This window comes from Pan paniscus, chromosome 6 (genome assembly GCF_029289425.2).
Source record: "Pan paniscus chromosome 6, NHGRI_mPanPan1-v2.0_pri, whole genome shotgun sequence".
NCBI classification, from domain to species: Eukaryota; Metazoa; Chordata; class Mammalia; order Primates; family Hominidae; genus Pan; species Pan paniscus.
In genome coordinates, this window is record NC_073255.2 from 174520636 (window position 1) to 174534896 (window position 14261).

Sequence of the window (14261 nt, forward strand, 5' to 3'; positions counted from 1 at the left end):
TGGGATTACAGGCGTGAGCCACCACACCCAGCCGAAATACCCTTATTTTAAATAATTCTCTCCTAAGAACCAGTCCTAGGTTATTGACCTTCCAGAGGGAACTATTTCAACAGTTTAATGTGGACTCTCAACTTCACTGATTATGAATGAGAAAGAGCTTTATTTTCCAACAGCTATTTCCCCAGTCGTGACATGTTAAATCTATCCTTCCTAACAGTCTCCCCTAACAGTCTCATTTGATTTCCGCTGGTCAATCTTGTTCATTTTGATCTTGTTCATTTCATTTTTCATTTCTAATTCTAAATGCCACCACTCCTCCCTTAGACCTGTGGTACAAATGGCTTTGAATTAGGGAGTGGGGTGGTCTGCTTATCATAAGTACCTCTATTCACCTATGCGGATTCCTCTAGCATTTTGGAAGAAGGAAGGAGAAGGAAAAGGCAGTGTCCTCAACTGATTGGATAACGTTGGTAGCATCGCTGGCCTTGGCAAGCCATCAGGGCACATTGAGCTTATTGTCTAGGACTGATGGTAGCTTTAGTGTGCTCCATTGACCCACACAGCTCTCCCAGCACTGACCATTGATATGTCTGGATCTGTGTTCATACCCAAATCTCATGTTCAACTGTAATTCCCAATGTTGGAGGTGGGGCCTGGTGGGAGGTGACTGGATCACAGGGGTGGTTTCTCATGGGTTAATACTATCCCTCTTGGAGCTGTCATCATGACAGTGAGTTCTTGTGAGAACTGGTTGTTTAAAAGTGCATAGCACCTCCCCACCCTCTTTTTCTTCCTCCTGCTCTGGTCATATAAGATGTGCCTGTTTCCCCTTCACCTTCTGCTATGATTATAAGTTTCCTGAGGCCTCCTCAGAAGCAGAAGCCACTTTACTTCCTGTACAGCCTGCAGAACCATGAATCAATTGAGCCTCTTTTCTTTATAAATTACCCAGTCTCAGGTATTTTTTTATAGCAATGTGAGAACAGACTAATACAACCATCCTGACCAAGATCTTGTCAGATCTTCCAGCTAATACCAGGATGGTAGCGTCATGATCCATTCTTCTAATACACAGGGAATTATTTTGTTTTGTTTTGTTTTTTGCCTCCAAATCTCCCCAAATTGTGAGGATACTAACAAGACTGGACCCCTATCCCTAAAGTTTCAATTATCTGAGCCTGACAGCAGATATGGCATCAGTCTTCCAAACTTTCTGCGAACCAGAACTTGAAGTAAACCCCAACTTGTGGCCTATTCCTGCCTGGCAGTACCCCACTAAGATGTCTCTTTACAGATTCTTCTCTTCTGCCAGATAGCCAGGTCGCCAAGCCCGGCTAAGCATATGTTCTAATGGAGATTAAAATACCTGTAGTGTCTTCTTTGAGACAACCATAACTTGGATTAATATTCTCTTTGAGCCTCTCGCCCTACTCTTAGTGGCAGATTTAGAGTAAAGGAAGCAATTAAACTTGCTTTATTAACATTGTACTCCAAAAAAAGCAATATCTTCTCTCCCATTCTCGCTTTATATTAATTTACAGGAGTGGAAGTGACAGCTTTGGAGGAATAATTTTCTGATCTCAGTCCTCCCAGTAGATGTCTGGCCTTAACCACTGGCAGCTCTCAAAACTTAGAATGTAGGATACTTAGTTCAGCTTTGGAACTTGGCTGTAATTCTAAGATAACAGGAAACATCCGATTCAATAAATATATTTAGCAAAAAGAAATGGGTTTTAGAATCAGACTTTTAGACATTCAATATTTTTATTCAGCTTCTACTATATTCTAGGCTCAAAGTAATTGCTGTTTGTATGGAAGTAAACAAAATACACATGGTCCCTCTTCTTGCTTAGCTTATGATCTCAGGGGAAAAACCAGACAATACATAAGTAAGCAAATGCATGAATTATTGCTAATAGATAGATCTGCTATGAAGGGAATGATGGGAATAAGTGGTAGAAAATGGGAATGATGTTGATAGGGAAAGGCTACTAAGAGGAGGTGACAGAAACAGGATTTGAAGTGACCTCGAGTAGAAGCCATGAAGATGCAATTCAGTAAGCATATTAAAGGCATCTTTTTCCTAAAACACAGTAAAGGTTTTGAAAAAGGCATCTATTATAACTAAATAGAGAACTACTGGCATTGTAAAGTGGAAAGTGGACTGGACAGAAAACCAGATTCAACGCATTAACTTTTGACTCTGGGCAGGTCACTTCACCGCTCCAACCCTTCTTTTCCTCAACTGTAAAAGAGAAGACAACATTTTACAGGAAATATGAGACTATAAACTACTTTATATAATAAAAATATTTGTTTTTAAAGCTTCAGTGTACTTGATATGATAAAATAATGAACATCTACTCTTAAGCAGAGATGGATTTATTATGAAACTAAGGAAGCTTAAATTTTAGGGCCTCCTGCTCTTATGGGCCACTGGGTACTGGGAGTCACAGTTTCGTGTGTAGGGAGAGGAGAGGAGGATAGAGTCAACATACAGTCAACAGTATACATACATTTATATGTAAACACTTCTGGCATATTGTCTAAAGTGATGTCAGCAAAAATGAAAGACTAAATCTGAAAGACTCCACTCATCTTAAAGACTACAAGAAAAATGTTCGTCTTGAATACTGGCACTAAGTGATGAAAGGAAAAACAACTTTCCAACATATCTGGCCACACACTAGCCCTTACATGCCTTCGTTCTCTAGGTTATCCAACAGACTGCAATCCAGATACTTAGTATAAAGTACTTATGGCTTCATAAATTTCCCTGCATGTCCAAGAAGCAAATCAAATCCTCTCTGAAGACCCAGGTCTCAAAGAATTCCAAAAAAGGACCAAGACACATGAAATCCTCATCAAAAATCACAAACACAAGAGAATGAAAAAGAATCAATGAGTATAAGCCAGCAAAAACTCCAGAAAACTGAAATTATCATAAATAGAATATAAAATAATTATGATTAATGCTAAAAAATAACAGATGGGGTTAAAACTAAGACTAAAGAAGAGACCATAAACAAATGAATAAATACTTTAAAAAGAACAAAAATAAATTTTAATAAGGAAAATCATGATTAAAATTAATAAATGGGTTATAATAGCAGACAGAAACAGAAAAAATAGTAAATTAAAATGTAGATCTAAATAAATTATTAAAGCATTAAGAGACATAGAGAAGAGAAAAAAGGTAAATCTAACATGTTTATTAGAGATTCAAAAAAAGAACAGAGAGCACTGAAGAGAGAATTGGGTAGAGACAATATTTAAAGACATATTAGAAAGTCATTAAAACCCAAACAAAAGGAAAGCTGTGTTCATACCATGGAAGACTCAATATTTTGAAGATGTCAATTCTCCCTGAATGATTTATGGATCCATACAATTTCAATCAAAAGTCCCACAGGCTTTTGAGGGAACTTGACAAGCTAATTCTAAAATTTATAAGGAAGAACAAAGAACAAAAGGAGTTAAGACTCCCTATGAAAAAGATTTGGAAGTAGGGAAGGCATTAGCAGATATCAAGACCTGTTATAATCCATTAACAATTAATACAGTGTGGTATTAAGACAGAAATAAACAAACTGACCAATGAAACAAAGACAGTCAGAAACAGACCAAAAAATACATAGAAACTTGATTTATGACAGAACTGGCATTGCAGAATAATGAGAAAAGATACACTTTACAACAAATGTTCCCACAATAATTGCTTATCCTTATAGAAAAAATAAATAAAATTGTATTTATACCTCAAAGCATATATACATTTGATCCCAGGTAGATTAAAAATGGAAATGTGAAATACAAAACTATGTAAGTTTTAGGAGATGATATAGGAAAGTATCTCTTTAAAATCAAAGTGAACAGAAGTATTTAATAAATAGAACACACACACAAAAAAAAATCTAGAAATCCTAGAAGGAAAATATTTATAAATTCAATTGAATTAAATAATTCTGTTCATCACAAACACCATGAAGAAGGTAAAAAGATTAGCCACAAAATAAAAGATGTTTTCTACAACTAATAGATACTAATAAGAAAAAGATAAACATCCTCCCCCAAAAAGTGAACCAAAGATTTGAATAGGTAGTTTACAAAAGGAGAAACCAAATATTAATAGTAAAAAAAGAAAAACATGTTCAGATCCATCAGATAACTGGAAATTCATCCCCATCCTCCTCCTCCCCCTTTTCTTCTTTCCTCCTCATCATCCTTCTACCACTTTAAACTAAACAGACTGACAAAAATTTTAAAGTGTGACAATATTACCTCTTGGCAAGATATAGAGCTTACACACTGTCACAAGGAGGACAACATGGTTCATCACTATGGAAAACAGCTTGCTGTTCTATAGGAATACTGAAGGTGCACATAAACACAGGAATTATACTCCAGGATATGCACCCTAGATAATCTCTGGTATAAACACACAAGATGACAGTTAAAATATCATATCAGCACTATTTATTACAGAAAAATATAAAGGCAACTCAAATGTCAGATGAAAGCAGAACAGATAAATACATTGCAACATAGTCATACAATGAAATAATACTCTTTACAAATGAAAATAAATGAACTACAGTTCCATAGAACAAAACATTTGAAACTCAAGAACACAGTGGTGACTAAAAGTGTTAATTGCAGATTGCACACAGTAGTATTTCATTTACATAACATTTTAAATGCAAATAGAGCTATACTATGTATTCTTGACAGGGGGCATGGAACAGAGGGGAAGAGCACAGAATTTTCAGTCAGACTGCCTGAACTGGAATTCGGGTTAATCTCTATATATCTTGATTTCCTCATCTGTAAAATGGGGATACCAACTTTTTTTTTTTTTTTTTTTTAAGACGGAGTCTCGCTCTGTCACCAGGCTGGAGTGCAGTGGCGCAATCTCAGCTCACTGCAACCTACGCCTCCTGGGTTTAAGCGATTCTCCTGCCTCAGCCTCCCAAGTAGCTGGGATTACAGGCGCCCACCAACACACCCAGCTAGTTTTTGTATTTTTAGTAGAGACGGGGTTTCACCACGTTGGCCAGGATGGTCTCAATCTCTTGATCTCGTGATCCGCCCACCTCTGCCTCCCAAAGTGCTGGGGATTACAGGCTTGAGCCACCATGCCTGGCTGGGGATACCTGCTTCTGAGGATTGCTTTTGAGTTAAATGAATGTATGGCATTTAAGTGCTTGGCACACAGAAATCACTATATGAAAGTTTTATGCTGCTATCATTAGTAAAGATACAAATATTTGGTTAAATGTCAATAAAAAGCAAGGGAACAATAAGTGAAAAATTTAAGCTTATTGGGGATGCTCAGGAATAGATTAAGGAAAATAAGCAACAGACTTCAGAGGTTATTACAATGGTACCCTTTGTTATTAAAATGGGTAGGGAATACTCAGACATTTGTTGGGTTATTACCCTTTATAATTTCCAAATATTTTGTTATATCCTACTATATATTCTCTTCTCAATAAAAATATTTTAACCAAGCATCAGATTTATTCTAATTATACATTTAGAACATTTCATGTTTTGTGTTCTAATTAAAATTGAAAGTGTGCCATATTAACAACAAATTCTAGTAATGATCTCAAGAATGTGCAATAATAAAAATATTTTAAGCGCTATAAAATTAGGAATAGAAAGATATGTAAGCCTTTACACAGTCAAATTGCTGCTGTCCAAAGCTGTCACCCTAGAAAATACACACTACATCTCTCCCAATAGCAAATGGTATTTTACTGAGATTCCAGTATCTTGTTTAAGCATTGAAGATTCCTCTTTGGAAATGCCTCCTGAACCTGCAGGCACTCTTTGGAAGATTCTGAATGTTAATAGTCGTCATCTTTTGAGGATAGATTTCATTTTATTCCGACAGCAACAAGTTATTTGAAACTAAGTTTGATGGATGAGATAGGTGAGTTAGCTGTATGATAGACAATTGAGATGATGACATGTTTCATAAAACAGTTTCTCCAAGTAATTCCAAAGAATAATAGACTTTCAGGGTTAGCAAATAATCAAATTCAAGCTTCCTTGCCACTTAGCAACTTGTTCTGCGAAGAATCCTGAAAAATGGTCAGCCAGCTTCAGCTTGGAATTTCTAAGTAACAAAGATCTAGACAAAACACCCTAGAGCACGAGTGGTGAAAGGCTAATTGCCACAGTTTCTAAACTTATAATCTTTATATTAGTTGATATGGGACCATCGTTCCAGTCTATGGATATCTAAATCTGATTTCTATCACCGTATGTCTCAGCTGTCTTTCCCAGAGGAGAATAAGAGCAAGTTGATAAGTTGATAAGCATTCATGTATGATTCACCTGTCATTGATAAACATAGCAACCATAGCAAACTGCAGGACCCCTGCTCAAATAGATACCTGGCTCCAGCTTGGAATTAATTTATAATATTCACATAGGGTGGAATAGGGTGGGATGTAACATTTGTGATTTGGCCTAATTTTAGCCTATCTATATGTTTCTACCTTAACCACAGGGAAATCACAAAATATTATCAGATACATTGCTGAAATTTAGACACAAGTTGTCTATGGAATTTTCCAAAGCTATCACTATAATAACCCCATCCAATAAATGAAATGAGACACATAATACACATTTATTTTTAAGGAACTCATGCTAGCTCTTTATGACCACTATTTTCTTTTCTAATTCTACATAAAACATCTGTTTAATTACTGTTAGGATAATTTTCTAGAGGTTGCCATTAACTTATTAAGCTGTAAGTTAACCTACCCAATTTTTTTAAATTTTTATTTTAGAGACAGGGTCTCTTTTTGTCACTCAAGCTGGAGTGCAGTGGTGCAATCATAGCTCACTGCAGCCTCAAATTCCTAGGCTCAAGCAATCCTCCCACCTCAGTGCCTCAAGTAGCTAGGACTACAGGCATACATCACCATCTCTGACTTATCTATTTATTTGTAGATATGGGATCTCACTATGTTGCCCAGGTTGGTCTCAAACTCCTGGCCTCAACTTATCCTCCCACCTCAGCCTCCCAAAGCACTGAGATTATAAGGCATGAGCCACTGTGCCTGGCCACTTGCCCAATTTTGAATGGGGATATTTTCTTACCACCAATTTTTCAGAAACTCTCCCATTTCTACTATTTCTCAGACATTATTGGCCCATAGTCCTATGACCAAATTTATAGGATCTCTTACTATCTGTGGTATAATTTATTTGAATGTAGAAAACTTCACTCTTCAAAGGAAGTAGTTTTTTTAATAGATTCTTTCTGATTTTGGATTATTTGCTATTATCAATATTGATTCCTTTTTCCAGTTTTAAAATAATTATCCTAATTGAATTAAAACAATATTGGGCATAAATTCATATCCTTTATAGATCTAAAATTTTAACATTATTTTCTTTTCCTTTCAAGGTTAAAAAAATGTTTAAAAACATCTAACACATATCTGCTTTTAAATACATATTTTAAACAATTCTGTCTTCCCTAAAACAATTTACATCTTTTATAATGTGAGTGCCCATCATTGCTACTTTTTTATTTTTCTTCTATTTCTTTATACCTATTTTTAGATGTTTACCCTAAATAGAGGACAATGGCATATTTAGCAGAGAAAGAGATAGGGAAGTGGAGAAGGGCAAGAGAAGCAGGAGTAGAGAGAGGGCAGGAAGCTACGGATTGCCCAAATCCCATGGTAGATCTTGGTTTATCAAATTGGACATGCAGAACAGAAGGCAGCCACCATGTCACACCTATCACACAAGTTGGCCCTGAACAAAACCCTGCTGTGTTACCATTTATTTCAGTCCACCCTAACCATAGCAATAAGACATCTTACTGAAACTCAATATTATCTCTAAAATTACTCCTTGCTTAGAAACAAAGTAACTACCTATTCTCTCCAACATGAAATCCATTATCTTCAACCTAGATGTTGGGTTTCCCTACCCACCACCTCCCTGTGGTCCTTCATGCAAGGGTGTCCCTCATGAATCCACATATGTGGTCTTTCCACCAGGAAAAGTAATTGCTCATTTCTATGCCTTCGTAAGTATGAATCCTTCCACCTGAAATGGCTTTGTCCTTAGCTTCTAGGCATTCATATTGTTATCCTCCATCCCTCCTTCCTAATCAGAAAACAGAAACAAAAATAACCGCCATAAAAAGGACTACACTGAATCTTCTCTGTGGTTTCCCATAATATAATCACCCCTCTCTATTTACTGCTCTTTTCTACATCTTGCTTTTTGGTGAAAAGCAGAGAGAAGCCTAAGACCAGTGGTCTGGTTTTTGAGAATCTGATCTAAATGGTACGGGTAGAAACTAGGCTTCAATATTTGGAAAACCTCCCTCGGTGATTCAAATGTGCAGCCTGGGCTAAAGCCACAGTGAGATCAACTCTTCTCAGTCCACTGTATAAGTCACCAGCCAAGCTTGGGAAATACCTTAATTGTCATCCCCAGACCTACAAAATTAGAAGCTCTGAAGCCTAGACATTTGTATTATGAAAATCTAGCTTCCTGGCAAACCTAGATTGAGAAATGCTGGCCAAAACAATGTGTCAGTCTGATGGTGGGGCAGGGTGGAAAGTTATGAGACCCACTGCCCTCTCCCTCCTATTTTGAAAGTCTCTTGAAGTCCAGAAACGTTGTTCCTTTTAGCATCATCCAGACCACCAACTGGGTATTAAATGGAGTCTTGTAGAATCACTATTAAAGTCCCAGCTTCACTTAGGGCAATACTATGGCATATGCCTAAAAGAATAAGCAAGTATGAGCACACACAGCAGTGCCCTGTAGCATGCAAATGAACAAACGGTGTGCAAAGCAACAGGGAAAAGCATGTGTAACTCAGAAATACTCTGTGCTCCCTGATGACTAACCAGACAACCTTGATAGAAGCCCAAACCTATTATATTAGTGGTATTGTCTCAGAAAGGGAGTGAATTCTGCTTGGAAGAGAGAAGTAGGGAAGTCTTCACAGAGGAGGAGCTCAGCCTGAGAAGAACTTTACCAGATAAACAATCAGCTTCAAAGTGTGCTGTCAAGAGGGGAAAGCAGAGCGAAGCCCCAGGGCTGTGACGGTGAATGTCTTGTGCTGGTTACAAAAAGTCACCCACTAGGGCCAGAATGTAAGGAGTAGGAAGGAAAGAAACAAGGCATGAAGCTGGATGGCTGAGAGCAAGAGTTTGAAGCTCTGAATGACCTACTAAGGAGGTCACAGACAAAAGGGAATCACCCAATGCTTTTGTGTAAGAGATCGCATTCACAATCTGGTCTCTGCAAAATCTTTCTTATTCACGACTTTAATAGGAAATTCAATGTTATAGTTCTCTGGGAATCACGGAACATTCTTATAACTGTCTTATTGTAATTTTGCGACATCTTCAGACAATCTGAACATTCATGAAAAGACTCATTGTCAGAATAAAAACTGCAAGAAAGGCCTTTAAATGACTGTAAAAATTTCCTAAGAAAGAGCTTGCTAACTATTCGAGCTCATGACCAATTCCCACAGGTATCTCCAACTGCTACCAAATTCTATTGCTGTAACAACCTGCCACTCACTTCCACTTTATACCAGTGACCAGAAGACAGCCGGATCCAGAATAGGTTAACTCAAACATAAAGCCAGAGATGCCAGTGAAGGAAAACTCAGCAGGGAGGTAATGAAAAATGAAATCACTGTTCTCTTAACGATCTTTAAAAGTAAACAATAATGTAGACTGCTGAACACATGCAGGGTGTGTTGAAAGACTGAAAGATAAACCAAGAGCAAACGTGTCATCACTGACCAAGAAAGGTTCTCTCCTCAAGTCCCAAATTTCATCTCCACTCCCACCTTCTGTGCAAAATACCTTCTGTCCGAATTCCCCAAGATCAAGGTAGGCACCTCCTTTACCTCTCTCTGCTCCTATTTAAACATTTCACAGTACCATAGCTAGCCTATTCCTTTGCCTCTCCTTCTGTGAAAAACAAATAACAACCAGCTCTGCCTTCCGGCCTAAGAAAATTTTTCCACCCATGTTTTTTACTCCATTCCTACCTGACTCTTACAGAACTTGATATCAACATCCTTTTACTCACCAGTAACCTTACTCTCTCCTTCCAGATGGGCTTTTATCTTTTCTTATGGAACTCATCCTATTCTACTTGTACTATATGGTAAACTTGCTTTTCTGACCCTTCTGATTGGATTACAGAAGACAGAGACTCTGTCTTACTTTGGGCCACGAAGTGACCGGCACATAGAAGGTGGCCAATAGTACTGGTTAATGTGAATAAAACTGCACAAAGAAATGTTGCCCTGTACACAGGAAAATGTCAAAAGAGTGGCTTTCTTCAGTGTACTGGTTCAGAGCTGGTGGGATGTGGGAGGGCCTATTATTTAGTCGTGAGAAGAAATGGCACAGACACGCCTTTTTTGGCTCTCAAGAAGGAAAAGGAAGAGGAAAAATTGCATATTTTTTTTCTTTGTGACTTACAAGAAATGAGAACTCTATTTAAAGTGAGTAATTGGCATTTTGGCTACAAGGAGCAGTTCTCAGGAAAATGAAAAAAGAAATAAAATCCATGAGTAAGCACATTGTAAGTGATATTAACATTTTAGAAGATGCTATGGAGCTTCTTGCAGGGCATAAACATATGTCTGTCTGTCCGTTTACAACTGAAAGCAGGTAGCACTCAGTAATGCCTACACTATATATTTTTATGTGTGTGTGTACATACTCATATAGAAATATTTTTATGTTGATTTTTATTTTTAATATTTGCATATTTGGAAATATTAAGTTGAATTGCCATAAAAATTAATGAAAAGAGGAATATTATGTGGGGTGGGAAGTGAGGCATGGAGAAGAAAAAGATTAAGTTCTAACAAGGGGTTGGAACAAGAGCATGCTTTACCTTCTCACAAAGGCTTCTTACGTAAAAAGCCCGTGCCTAATGGCTATTCCTGGGTAGAAAAACATCTCAGCACATTAATCGCACTGTTTCCACATACACAGCCTCTGATTGATTTAAACTTCCTTTTAGAATCCTTGTTGCAAATTATACAACCCACCCAGCGGAAGGAGCTATCATGAGACCTATTCTCTTCTACCAGGACAAGAGGAGTACTGCTCGGAGGTTGCTTTCTCAGAATGTGCTTGGAGTGCCGTCCCACCTAGAATGAGGAGTGATGACTCACCCACATGGTGCTGCCCACTCACAGCATCTCAAGAGGATTAAAACAAAAACCAGCCGGGTGGGCTGGATGGCTTGTGAGCCTCCTGAGAACAACAGCAGTGAGCAATGGGGCATCCACTTTCTGTCGGACAGCATATGGGAGGTTTTTTAAAAGCAAACCCTAGGCAGTAATATTATTGTTGTGGTTGTTATTGTTATTGGACCAGCTTTACGGATGAGGAGAATGACACCCAGGGAGGTTATGTAACTTATCCCAAATTGTAAGTAAATAACAATGGGGCTGGGATTTGAACCCAAAGGTGGCCCCTTAGAGGAGAGATGCCCACCCTGCCAGGGGTGTAATGGGCATGCCAAACAGGGAAGGCTGAGAAGGGAACCACAGCCAGGGAGAAAGAGGCACTATTACAAAAAAGGGAGAGGCAACGCCACAGGCTTTTTCTGACTCAGGGCCACTCAAGAGCTTTCTCCTTGGATACGCGAGGCTCCAGACACACAGCTCCAGGCTCAGTGGCACTGCCTCAAAAGAACAAGAGACTTGCTGTGGGCAGTCATTTGCTGGCACATGTGAAAAAGAAGCCTCTGAAATGTGGACAACATAAGAAAAGTCACAGTTCTGAGGGACTCGTCATCCTTGAGGTGAGCACAACAGTTGTCAGGATACACTAGCAGGTCTCTCAGTCCTGGGCAACAAAGGAGAAGACGGCCTCTTCTCCAAGGCCCAGGTGACTCCTTAAGGGCAGAATCAGACTATGTGATGTAAGATTAAAGGCTGCCTGCCATTAGCAAAACTCTTCCTGTTGGGGGACTTGTGGCCAATGTGATCACTGCAAAAAAGGACCAAACTTTTCAGTATCATAGACTTCTGTGTAAAATATACAAGGGGCACGGTCTTTCATGCCAATGATATTTTGGTCAGCAGAAGGATCTAGGTCTTGGCACATAATATTTTAATGTCTTGGAGAACTAGATTTTCTGTATCCACTGATTATCTCACACCCACCTTTAATAGATGACTCTGAAATGTAAACAGGGTATAAAGCTGGAGTTCGTGTCGAACGTGTCCTAAAATGTTTCACAGTCTACCTAGGAATCTCTGTAGTCAAACATTCTCTGTGTCTGAGGTGTATGCTGCCAGAATCCCTTGATGGAATTACAGCCACAAAGGGCAGTGAGGGGCATGTTCTGCTTCAAGTCCCCTCCACAGCAGGAATCTTTGCAGCAGCCAAGAATTAGTTGCAACTGTCTCAACATTTTTAGGAATATCTTTTAAAACCAGATGATTTTCTCGGTTAGCCTTGCCGCATTTGGTCAACAGATCAGAGAATTTAGAAGTAATATATCTCCACGTCCCCCTGGAACACAAACCTATCATTTTCTAGGCAGAATCATCAGAGTTTTCCAGCAGAGGTTTGCTCCTCCATAGGCCCCCAAGCAGAATGATATTGAAGAAGGGATTCACAAATGAAGTACTCGACGGGATTCATCTGAGGCTGGTTGGGAAGGCAGTGTCACTCTTCAGCACCACGCTGCCCAAACTTTATTGCTATCAGAATCACCTGGGTGCTTGCAAATCACAAAGATATATACGTATTATACTTTCAATAGTTTGAGTTACTGGTTTACTACAGATGGGACAGGAGTAAGGAGAAATAAGTACTCTCTAGCTGGAATTTACCTTTACTTTGTCATTCCTGTTACTCAGGCCTTTTTTTTTTAAGGTTTTCTGCCATCCACGTAATGGCAATAGTAAATTTTACCACTGCAACTATAAACTAATTCCAATTCTAAATTCACCTAAAATCCAAGGTAGTTCTGAATAAAAAAAGACACTAATCTGGTCCTGAAGCATTTTCACGGCTGCACAGATAAGTGAGGGCTGGTGAAGCCTGACCCCTCTCAAAACAGCATGATTACGTGCAGGATAAGAATCTAAAGAAGGCTAGAATGGCAAACTTGATCTAATATTCTGGTCCTGCCTCACTTTATTCTTCTTGCTTATAGTGTGCATTCATTTTGCAGACGATTCTCACATGCCCTGGTGAACACAGCAGATCCTTAAAGTTACACTAGAGCTGTAATACTTGCCTGCCAGACACTGAGGTCCCCATACTTCATGAGCAACTAATATTATAACTAGAAGTGCAATCTAAAATTCATCAATTTTAAGGTTTTTCACACTTGAAAAAATCATTTTTTTTTGAGACAGTCTCGCTCTTTTGCCCAGGCTGGACTGCAGTGGTGCGATCTCGGCTCACTGCAAGCTCCACCTCCCGGGTTCACACCATTCTCCTGCCTCAGCCCTCCGAGTAGCTGGGACTACAGGCACCTGCCATCGCGCCTGGCTAATTTTTTGTATTTTTAGTAGAGACAGGGTTTCACCGTGTTAGCCAGGATGGTCTCGATCTCCTGACCTTGTGATCTGCCTGCCTCGGCCTCCCAAAGTGCTGGGATTACAGGTGTGAGCCACCGCACCCGGCCGAAAAAATCTTGAGTCCTTATAATAATTTGCCAGGTGGAATTTTTGATAATATCCCCCATACACTATTTCAAAGCCCCACATTTATTACCTTCATATTTAATTTTGCCCTGGGATTTATTATTATGGTTTAAATTTTTATTGTTTCAGAAGTGTTTCAATAGAAAGGTAGTTATAAATTAGTATCACGCTTCCTTTATTCCTATTTGGTTAATCACTTAATTGTCACTGCATTATCAAGTCTCCATGATGTATTTTTAACATATTATTATTTTAACAGGTAATGCATACAAATTTAAAAATCAGACAAGACAAAAAAGCTGTTTTACTATCGTCCTCCAATCCTCTACCCTAGAGGCAGCCCTGTTACAAAATTTTATGTATCTTTCCAGAACTATGTTATGTGTTTACAAGTGTAAATATGTGTGTGTATGAATAGACTTACATAAAACAAATCATAGGATACCTTTTTGCATAACAACCTATCTTGGCAACCATTACCAGTCCATAAAGACTCACATCCTACTTTTTAACTGCTGTATTATATCCCATGGTTTGGACATCCTGTAATTCGGGAATTAAT

General features: G+C 38.6%; 1 protein-coding gene across 6 annotated transcripts in view; it reads right to left on the minus strand.

Moving 5' to 3' along the window:
- DGKI (diacylglycerol kinase iota) overlaps positions 1-14261 on the minus strand; it is a 479960-nt gene that overhangs the window by 331112 nt on the left and 134587 nt on the right. The window lies entirely within an intron of this gene.